This window comes from Oppia nitens, unplaced genomic scaffold (assembly GCF_028296485.1).
Source record: "Oppia nitens isolate AA-2021 unplaced genomic scaffold, nextdenovo-longstitch-racon4-pilon3 scaffold19_pilon_pilon_pilon, whole genome shotgun sequence".
In the NCBI taxonomy this organism is placed as follows: Eukaryota; Metazoa; Arthropoda; class Arachnida; order Sarcoptiformes; family Oppiidae; genus Oppia; species Oppia nitens.
The window spans coordinates 1000001-1012908 of NW_026533198.1; positions in this window are offsets into that span (position 1 = coordinate 1000001).

Here is a 12908-nt window from a genome sequence, read left to right on the forward strand (position 1 = left end):
TTATCTGATTTATTGTTAATGATATCATTATAATATTTTTGTTTATATAAATACTATAAATTTTATATATGTTTTAAGTAAAATTTTAAGCATATAATTATAGAAAATTAAAACTATTAAAATTAAAACTAATAAAAAATTTATTAAATAATTATATATTTAGATATTTTGTTGAAATGTAATTAAAAAAAATGATTTTAATTTTTTTTCGTTGTTGAAAAAAAGTGTGTATAAAAATTTTTTCAACAAATTTTTTCTTAAAATTTTTATATATTTATTTGTATTTTATACACTTTTGTATTTATTTATTATTTATATACAAATATTTGTTTATATATATACACTATTTTCTGCATAACAAACAAACATTGGTTGACAAAGAAAAAAGTTAGTGATTTGTTTTAAACACATATATATATTATATATATATATATATATATATATATTATATATATATATATATATATATTTTTTTTATATATTTATTTTACACTGAAATATATTCAATGTTTTTTAAGCATTTACTGTATTTTCTTATGCTTATATACCGTACGTATATATATATGTGTATATATTATATAATATACAGTATATACTATATATTGAATTTAAAACAAAAACAAAAAATCTGTCTATTATTTACAATGCAATGAGTATGTGATATATTCATTAAAAAAAACACAATTTCAATGAATATATTTTTCAAACTTATTTTGATTTAGCTTTTTGTTTTAGTTTTATATTATATTATATATTATTATATATTATACACATATCAGGCATACGATGCGTATGAGTGACAAAAAAATAGTTACAGAATATTCTGTATTATATATATATATATTATTTGTGAAAAATATTATTTTACTTTTAAAAAAACAAAATAAAGATTTATTTACAGTATATTTTGTTTGTTACGTGAATTTTAAAATATAATTTAGTTATTTATTTATTTTTTTGTTGTTGAATAATATTAATATAAATTAAAGTATAAATTTTTTAATTATTTAGTTTAATTATATTTTAATTAAACGTATTTCTAATTTGAATGCATAACATATATTATTATTGCATATATTATTATTATTATTATTATACTAGATATGTTACAATAAAAAAATTGATTATTTTTAGTATATAATTTAATTACAGATATTATATATATATATTAAAATTACTAAAAAAATATCAATAGATATTAAAAACAATGTATTTTAGGAAAATTAATTAAAATTTAAAGTTTTATGTCTCTCTCTCTCTCGTCAATTAAATTTTGATGTTTAATGTAAATATAAGTTAACAAAAATTTCACTCATATTTATTTAACACAAAATCAATTGGTATCAACAAAAAAAAACTAAAATTAATTAAAACTTCACTAAAAATTTTTATGTATCATCTAATAGATAAATATAAATACAATATATATATATATATTGTACAGTAATTTATAGATGACTGATCAAAAAAGCCTAAACCATGTGTGTGTGTGTGTGTAATCATAAGCCCAATAATAAGTACTGTATTATAGTATACCATACGCTATATATTTAAAAAGCAAACAATAGTTTAATTATATAATATATAAACTATAAATCCTTGTGTGTATGTGTGTGTATGTGTGTGTATGTGTGTGTATGTGTGTGTATGTGTGTGTATGTGTGTGTATGTGTGTGTATGTGTGTGTATGTGTGTGTATGTGTGTGTATGTGTGTGTATGTGTGTGTATGTGTGTGTATGTGTGTGTATGTGTGTGTATGTGTGTGTATGTGTGTGTATGTGTGTGTATGTGTGTGTATGTGTGTGTATGTGTGTGTATGTGTGTGTATGTGTGTGTATGTGTGTATGTGTGTGTGTGTATGTGTGTGTGTGTATGTGTGTATGTGTGTGTGTATGTGTGTGTGTGTTTGTGTGTATGTGTATGTGTGTGTGTATGTATGTATGTGTATGTATGTATGTGTGTGTATGTATGTGTGTGTGTGTGTGTTAACCGAAAAAATAAATGCACTGACAGTTTACCCGTCAGTCAATGTTGTTGTTAACTATATATATACAGTATATATATACTGTATATATATGTTTGCAAAAGTCTAAACTTAAATATGGATTTTCTGATTATGTTATATACACTGTATATAATATATAAAAATATTTTCTGCTCTTTTTTATAATACATTTATAATATTATATATATATAATGCTTTAATTTAATATTTTTTTTGTATTCATGCCTATAGTTTACTGTGTTATTTTCGTTTGATATGTTTGTTGAAAATAAACTTTTTTTGTTTGTTTGTTGTTTATTGATTTTGTTTGCATAGAGAGAGAGAGAGAGAGAGAGAGATTTGCTTTACTTTTCACGAATAATATCTAATATTAACCAAACAATTGAATGTATGAATGAATCGATTGTTTGTTTTTAATTTAAAACTTATATTTTTTGGCTTTTCATACGTTATTGTAATTTAGTTTTCACTGGGATTTCACTGTAGTTACTGTTTGCAAATAATTATAATATTATTGGTTTTAGATTAAATACATATATTAGCAAACATTTTAATTTTAATTTTTTTATTTATTAAAAAAAATCTATAGTTTCTTGTTTGTCTAATCATTAAAAATAATATAACAGAATATTATATTTATTATATGATTTATAGTTTTGAGTTCAAAGAGAGAGAGAGAGAGAGAGAGAGAGAGAGAGAGAGAGAGAGAGAGAGAGAGAGAGAGAGAGAGAGAGAGAGAGAGAGAGAGAGAGAGGGTTGTTTGCAACAAACAAACAAAATAATACAACATTTAAATATTAGATAACAAACAAACAAAAATAATAATAATAAAAGCAATATAACTAACAATAAACTCAAATGGGATTCAATTGTATACATACTGTATATATAAATAAATATCTATTTATATATATATATATTATATATTGTATTCAAACAAATAAATATGACTATCGAGAGCTCAAAGAGGATTCAAATGGTTTTTATTGTTATTGTATTTAAAAAAAAAAATTTTTATATCTAATACTAATTACAGATTATATTTACTATATATAGTACAGTATATACTGTGTATACAAAATTGTTTTCATATTTGTTTGTTTTTTTTCTAAACAAATAGCATATATAAGAGATAACAATAATATATATAAAATACTATAAAAATGCAAAACTTTTATCCACACAAACACACAGCAGAAATATTTTCATATAATTAAAACAAACTATTTTTCTTATTTATATAGTTTTAGTTAGTTTTCCTAATTTAATGGGAATTTTAATTTAATTTTTGTTTTGTTTTTTTTTCGAGTTTAAAATTTTTGATTACATTTCTAACTAACTAAACATATATTTCAAAAAGCTATCCTCCTTTTCAAATCTCATTGCTATCTCACACGCAAACATCACTTAAATAAATATATATATATACTGTATATATAGTGAAAGTAAATTAGCAAAATTAATTTTGTAATATATAAATGAATACTATTGTATGTATACTACTAAATGTGTTGTTCAATACCAAAAATACCAACCAAAATACAAAAATACAAAAAAAAAATAAAATACAAAAAAAATTACAAGACATTTGAACACAAATTAGGTTTAGTTTAGTTTTACTATACTTTTCTATATATATATATAATGTTAAGCAATCGAAATAATAAGTAAAAGTAACCGAAAGAGAGAGAGAGAGACAGAGAGAGAGAGAGAGAGAGAGAGAGAGAGAGAGAGACAGAGAGAGAGACAGAGAGAGAGACAGAGAGAGAGAGAGAGAGTAAGTGAAAAAAATTATCAATAAATTGAATGAAAAAGTTTGAAAATGAAAGATAGAGAGAATAAATTACAACAACAAAAAAACTTTATATATTGAACTCAAATAAATTAAATCTCAATTTTTTTTTGGTTGTATTATTAGTATTATTAGGAGATGTCCATCGATTTTGTTATGTCCAACCAGTTAGTAGTAGTAGTAGTAGTAGTAGTAGTAGTAGTAGTAGTAGTAGTAGTAGTAGTCATACAATAGTAATATATATAATATATGCTTTTGTGGTGCACTCGGATGTCAATTGCTTGTCAAACACTGGTATGTGTGTGTGTGTGTGTTGTGTGTGTGTAGACATGTGTATCCATACAATAGGGTAGTTATATATACTATAGTTTGTGCATAAAGTAATGGTGCAGTCAATCGTAAAGTATATATATATATATATATTTGTAATGGTTGAGATGGTCAAGGACAGTTAGAGTCAGGGCACTGGTATATCATTGTGTGTGTGTGTGTGTAGGGGGGGATAGGGATCAGTATCAATACATACTTACATAATAATAATTATAATATATTAAACTATATATATATTGTATATAATGTTTACTACACTTTTACAACACTTATTATAAAATATAGTTTTTTTAAAAAATAATTATTTTTATCTTATTTAGTAATTTTTGCTACAAATCTCTCTACAAATCCATTTAATATTAGTTTTTTTTATAATAAAAAATAAATAAAAGTATTTTCAATATTATAATAATGTTATATAATAATAAAAATCAGTACATATAGTACAGTACAAACCGTACATATTATACAATATATACTATATTAGCATCTCTTAAATATATACTTTATATATATTGTGTACAAAAAAAAATTTTTTTTAGACAACTAAAAGAAAAATAGTTAACAGTTTTTTTTGGTTAAATTTTTTTTAAGGATAAGAAATGAGTGACAAAAAACTATATATATATATATATATATATATATATATATATATATATATATATATATATATATATATATATATATATAACTGCTGTATATTTGAGTCGCGATTTTTTTTATATACATATAAACAGTGAATTTCAAAAAAAGACATTATTATTATAATATTATAATACATTAATGTAACCAAAAAAAAAAAAAAAAAAAAGTTGAGCTAAAAAAATAAGAGATCAAATAATTTAAAAGTCAAATGAGTGTCTCTAAACAGAGAGAGAGAGAGAGAGAGAGAGAGAGAGAGAGAGAGAGAGAGAGAGAGAGAGAGAGAGAGAGAGAGAGAGAGAGAGAGAGAGAGAGAGTTGTAAATGATTATAATATCAAAACTATTGATACATTTTTTTTGATTTTTGATTTTGATATTCACTTTTATATTGTAATAATTTTTTGTTGTTGTTGTTGGTTTGGTTGTCATATATATATATATATATATAAATCACTTTATTGTGCAAATTAAGTGAGTGAGTGAGTGAGTGGGTGAGTGGGTGAAAGATTTCTAGTTATCATATAGTTTTTGGTCGACAAAAAAAAATAAAAAAATAAAAAACAATGTGATCTTTACTTTCTATATATACTGTTATATACAGTATGTATAGAAACGACACATTTGTCTTAATTTTGTTTTTTATTTGTTTAGTATAGTATCTCTTATATATATATATAGCTATAATGTGTTGATTGTTAAGATACAGTATAATAATAATAATAATAATAATAAAAATTGCACACAAATTGGCAACAGACATTATATACAGAAGCTAGAGAGGCAATACTATTAATGCTAGAGAGGGACATCTGACGTCATAGCACAAGCCAACCTAAAAGTAGTATTCAATAGTACAGGAAATTGAGACCTGAAAAACAAACGCCACTAAACAAAATATGATAAAATAAAAATGCAAATAAAGATTTATTATAATTAACACGATTATTAATAAATAAATTATAATAATAATTAATAAAAATAAAACTTAAATATTAAAATTTTAAATTTGATTAAATATATAGTTTTATATAATATACATTTATAAAAATATATAACTCGTAATTATACTTTTATTATTAAAAATAACAACTAATAATAATATTAATAATCAATATAATAATAATTAAATCATAATTATAATAAATATAAGACTAATATTATTAATGATAATAAAATTGTTGAGAAACTCAAATTATCTTATTTAATTTTAATGTCTATTTTAAAATCAATACCTTTTAGTGCATTTAATACCTTATTTTGAATTTATTTATCTCATTATACTACCTGTTCCCGAGTAAGTACGAGTAACTGGCGTCAAGTGATCGATCATTCAAATTATCTAACGGTCAATATATTTAAACTATCCAATAACTGTACTCCCTGTACCTCCCTATTTTATAAATTGCAGTACTGACAATCAAACAGTCAGTACAATCCTAACTACCATTACTACCAGTCATATAGTATACACATACCAATACATTCAACATACATGTGCTCTTAAATATACTTTTTATATAATCATTGTTTTAACCACTATTTTAATTGTGTTAACTATAATAAAATATTATAACTAAATTATTGTCTTCACCTCAACGTTGAATCGATCACCACATCTACACTATTCATCCAACTCAAGCATCCAAAATTTACCTTTCCCTGACCATCCATACAAGTTATCAGTAGTATTAACGGATCTAGTTTTTCGAAACTATCAGTTGTTGGTCTCATACCTACCCAAGCAAAAAAACTGATCCCTAATTAACGACTACCACAAGAAAATAATCTATTCAAATATAAAATATTATTTAATAAGTCTTATTTTACACAATTTATTAAAATATAAACTATAGAAATAAATCTAAATGACCAAAACAAATTACTTCTATAAAAATATGAACTTTGTTTTTTGTTATCATAACTAAAATCAGATTTGTCATCAACAAGTTTATTGTGCTCAACTTCATATTTATTTTTAGTTTAAGAAACGTCTACAAATTATTATTTAATCAATTGCATATTTTTGATTAAATATATTATTTATTAAAAACTTAATTAGTAATATAGATTTATTTTTTTAGATGATTTATTATTTTGTTATATAAATAAAGTGGCGTCAGAGTCTACGGTCTCAATTTTTATGTTTGCTAAATACCGTCTCATATATCCTGTATATAATGCTTGATTGGCAACAATTACATACACAGTATATATATATATATACTGTATATACCAGACTAAAGTTGGGGACAAATAAATAAAAAGATAGAAACAATAGAAAGAAAAAAAGACAAACAAACAAAAAAATTTGTCTCATTTTATTCAATTGCATCGTTTATTTCAATTTTTCTATACATTATATACAACTTATATATATATAACCAAAAAAAAATCACTTTCAATATATATATATATATAAACGGTTCGGTGATATAGCATAACAATAATAACAACACTAACAACACCATTGGTTTTGAAGTGCTGGACATAACACTTACTATGGGTGCTGTATATTACCATTAGTATAGATATTATAGTATATACTATATATATATATATATTGGCCATATATGGTCTGGTCTCGAGGCTGTCCAAACCAATTGTTTTTTTGTTTGTTGGTTGTATGTGTGTATGTGTGTGTGTGTGTGTAAATGACCAGTGTCAATTGATATATACAATATATACTGTATATATATATAGTGGGTATCATTGAAACCAATTTTTATCTATCAGTTTATATACAATATATTTTTGAGCTAAACATGTATAAGCATTGCCTTAACAGCACTTTCCAGATATTATATAACTATCCTCTTATTGTTTATCTCTCTCTGTCTCTCTCTCTCTTTCTCTCTCTCTCTCTCTCTCTCTAATTCTCTTAATATATATATATATCTCTCTGAAATGTGTGTATCCATTATCACACATATATATAAATATAAGTTATATAATAATATTATTATTATTATATTTGTCTAAACTCTATACTACCGTAATATTATATATATATATATATATATAATAACAGTGATGTGTTTGTGTTTGTATTTAAGCCATTAAAACAATTAAGAGAAAGAGAGAGAGAGAGAGAGAGAGAAAGTTAAACACAAGTATACTATAAATTATTATATAATATATATATATATTATATAAATGAAAAGTATTATATTGTTTTTTATTGCATTAATTTAACGTTAGTTTCTCTGTATATTAAAAATAGTTAACAAAAAAAAAGAGAGTAAAATAACTGTAAAAACAAACAAACAAACAAACAAAAAATATTTAATGACTATTTCATTCACATTTTTGATATACTTTATGTTAAAACTAGAAATTTTTACAAATTCAAAAATTTATTTTTATAATACAATGAACTCATAAATAAATTACTGTATATATATATATCAGTATATAAAATTTATTTTTAATTAATACATAATATTAATAAAATTATACAATAATTTGTATGATTGGATGTATGGATGCATACATGCAATTAATTAATGACAATATATATATATAGAGTGTACTGTATATTAAATATAACATTAACTAATAATAAAAGCCAAATCATGTTATAACTTATGAAATATCAACTCTCTCTCTCTCTCTCTCTCTCTCTCTCTCTCTCTCTCTCTCTCTCTCTATGATAAAGATTTGTCTCTCGAAATCATCTAATTTTTATTATCGTTTAAATTATTTAGAAATTTATTTCATAATGTTTTCCTAATGTGTTTTACAAGAATAAAACTTTTTATTATTATTATTATTATTATTATTATTATCTCTAATTCTCGATTGTTTTCTCATACATTAATTATTCACTTTAGTTAAACACTACTTTAGTTTTATATATATATATATTTATATTATTTTAATTTAGTTAACCATTAAATGATTGCCAAATGATTATTTTAATCCAATTATATATATATATATATATATATATAGAGAGAGAGAGAGAGAGAGAGAATGTAGAGATAAATTGAAACACATTTTTATTATTAAATAATATAATAATAATAATAAAAATTGAGTCTATTTTTAATGAGTTTAATGTCTCTGAAAATGGCAAAAGTCATGGAAAAAAAGTTTTTAGTTTTATTTATTATTATTATTATCATATTATATGAATAATGATATTAACTGTCGTCTATTGAATGTTAAATTTGTCTAAAATTATTTTTTTATTTTGGTTGCATTTATCTGATTATTATTTGATTATATATTTTTCTCTATATTTATACTTTAAATAATAAAAAAATAAAAAATATCAAATTACTGATAAAATTAAATTTTTAAAATTAATATAATAATAATATATTATTAATATTATCATCATCACTCAATATAAGCATATTAATAATTTTTTTATATTTAAAGTAGATTTTAGTATTCAAATAATTACAAACAAAAAAAATACAACCAATAAAACCCCAATTATTTTATTTACAGTATTACTATTGATATATAGATATATCTATTATTAATTTTAAGTAAATTAAAGATTATTAAAGATATTGTATGTAATATAAAATAATAATAAATTTTAAATTGTTGATAATTTGTAAATTTTTTTTTGTAAATTATCAATGTGCTTTTTTTAAAAAAAATAATAAATATATTTCTAACATAATACAAAATTTTTTATAAAAAAAAACAATTTGTTAGGATAATATTAAATAAAAATTTTTGATATCCATATATATATATATATATATATATATATATCATATACTGTATAATAGTTCAATGAATTTTATCATAAAATATTGTCTCATTTATATATATATATCTAAAAATATATATATAAAAAATTATAATACAGTACTACTACTAACATATATAATACTAATATATATATATATATATAATATAATGTAATATTTTTATTATTTTATTTTTGTTATCAAAAAAATTTGTTGGCAAATGTGATTCAAACAACAACTACAACAACGATTCATATGATTCATGAGATATCGTTATTTAAAAAAAAAATAAATGTCTATTAAAATATAAAAAAAAATAAGTGTATAGAAAATGTATTGAAACTAAACTAAAAAAAATTTTTGAGAAAAATATTATTATTATTATTAACATTTTTTGTTGTTGTGTTATAAATTTTTCTTATATCTCTCAAACTTATTATTACTTATTATTATTGTTTGAAAAATTCAATTCATAAGAATAATAATAATAATAAAACAAAAAATCATCTGAAATTACACTCATTTATTGAAATTTAATATATTTTTTTCGCTAATATTTTGATTATTTTCTAGTCTGGGATAAAATCAATTTTATTTTTGTTGGTTATATTGCTTTTAAATAAATTATATATAGATATATATATCATATAAATATAAAAATATATATAACCTTTCAAACACACACACATTAACTAAACTTAAAAATCTATTATATATTTAATGTCATAATATATTATATAAATTATACATTACTAGTAAATACTATTAAGTAATAGTAGTATTGAAATCCATTACTATATTATTATTATTTATAATAATAAAATTATTATTATTATTATTAAATACCATTAGTAGTATATTATACAAGTTATAAGTGGACTTATATTGACCAACAAAACTAATAATAAAAAAAATATTTTTGTTTAGAAAAATAAATAATATTTTTATTGCATATTAACATATTATTTTTGTTTTGTTTATTATAAAAAGCTTATAAATAATAAATTCATGTAAATATGAAATTATAAATATATATATATATATATATATATAAAGTCAAGTTTTATATTAATACTATAAATACAAATTGCTTTTTATTTTTATTTATTTATTTAAATGCTTTAAATATATCGTAAATCTATTATAAGTCTACGATATTTATTTAAATATCAAAAAATAAATATAAATAAAATTAAATGTCATTTTTAATACCCATTTTTATTGACATTATATACAATCTGACGTTTATATTATTTATTATACAAATTGAAAGTATATTATAATTAGTATATATATAACACAACTTTAATTAAAATTAATTTTCTAATTAGAGATTATATTATATTCATATATATTTTGTAATTTATTATTAATGTTAAGTATTAATAATAATATTATTATATATATATTTTAAATTAATCAATAATTATTTTTATCGAAACAATTATAATTTTAAACTTAATGTTTTTGTTTGTTTAATAAAATTTAAAAAAAAAATTATATTCAACTACATTCCCAAAAATAAAGTGCTAATAAAAATTTATATATATATCTATATAATTATATTTTTACTGATAGTATTATTAAAAATTTTATTTTTTTTAATTACAAAAATTTCTAGTAATTTTTAGTAAAAAGTAGACATAAAGTTATTAATATATCATAATATGTGTAATAAAAATATTTATAAAAAAAACTTTTTGTAATCATATAATTAATAATGATTAAACCAGATTTGTAATTAATATTAATAATTATAATTAGTATGTTATGATTATAATTATTATTATATATGTATATATATATAATTAAAAATTTGTAAATTATAAAAGTAAATATATATTAAAAGCCACTTTAATATGTTTGAATATTATATTATGATATTTCTAATTTTAGATATATATATTGATTTTTATAATTTGTTTGCTTAAATTATATAATTATAATTTATTTATATATTGCTATCTATATTTATAATTTAATTTATACAATTTTATGTTTGTTTGTTTTATGTTTGTTTATCTATTTTATTTAATATTTATTTTTAACTAATATATATTCAGTATATTTATTATGTCTAATGTTGTTATGATATTTTATAAGCAATATATGTATATTTAGTTATATTAAGTAATAGTAGTATTTTGTTGTAGATATATATATATACAGTATATATATATATATATATATATATATATATATATATATATATATATATATTGTATTTCTCAAGTGATATAAGTTTTAATGGATAAAAAAAAACTAAATTAAATTGAATGCGACATCAAATCATATATATATATTAAAACAAAACATAAAAAATTGTTTTTAACGCTCATATATATATATATAAATTATATTATAACTAATATAATTATTTATTATATAATTTATGTATGGTTTTTATACTATTTTGTTTTGATATGCATATATATATATATATATATATATATATATATATAATCAAATATATATATGCTAACTAAATAAAAAAAATAATACATGAATAAATTTTAATCAATTGTTTTATTTCCTATTTAAATTTAAAAAAATGGTTAAATATTAATTTTATTTCATGTTACAATTTTTAAATTGTTTATTAAAAACAATATGTTATTTATTTTATTTATTTTTTTTTGGATAAAACAAAATTATAATACAAATTGATAGATGAGTAGTAGTTAGTAGTAGTAGTAGTAGTAGTAGTAGTAGTAGTAGTAGTAGTAGTAGTAGTAGTAGTAGTAGTAGTAGTAGTAGTAGTAGTAGTCTTAAGATTCATGAATCTCAACAACAAATACAGTATATAATTAATATCACTGTATATACTATACTAGAGTTTTACTTAAGTCTAACAAAAAAAAATCATACATTATATAAAAATAATATAAAATATTGTTTAAGTTTTTCGTTACATTGCGTGATTAGTTTTAATCAGTTATATGAAACTACCGGTGCTGCTGATGCTGATGTTGCTACTACTACTACTACTACTGGTGCTTCTCAATGTACACTAATAAAGACATACATTGCCTGTTTGTATATCATATCAACTTACTGTATATATATACAGTATATAATACATTATATAATATATAAATGTTTTCTCTGGAAATAAGCAATAGTTTTAAAAGGAAACAGTAGTTTGCGTTTTTGTTGTCTATGTGTGTGTGTGTGTGTGTTGTATGAAAAGTATATATATATATATATTTAACTGATAGTCAATAATAATATTATTTGCTGTTGTATTACTTGATATTAAATCCCTGATGAGTGTCGAGACAAACTATAGTATACTATATATATATATATATAGTGAGTGAGTGAGTGAGTGAGTGAGTGAGTGAGTGAGTGAGTGAGTGAGTGAGTGAGTGAGTGAGTGAGTGAGTGAGTGAGTGAGTGAGTGAGTGAGTGAGTGAGTGAGTGAGTGA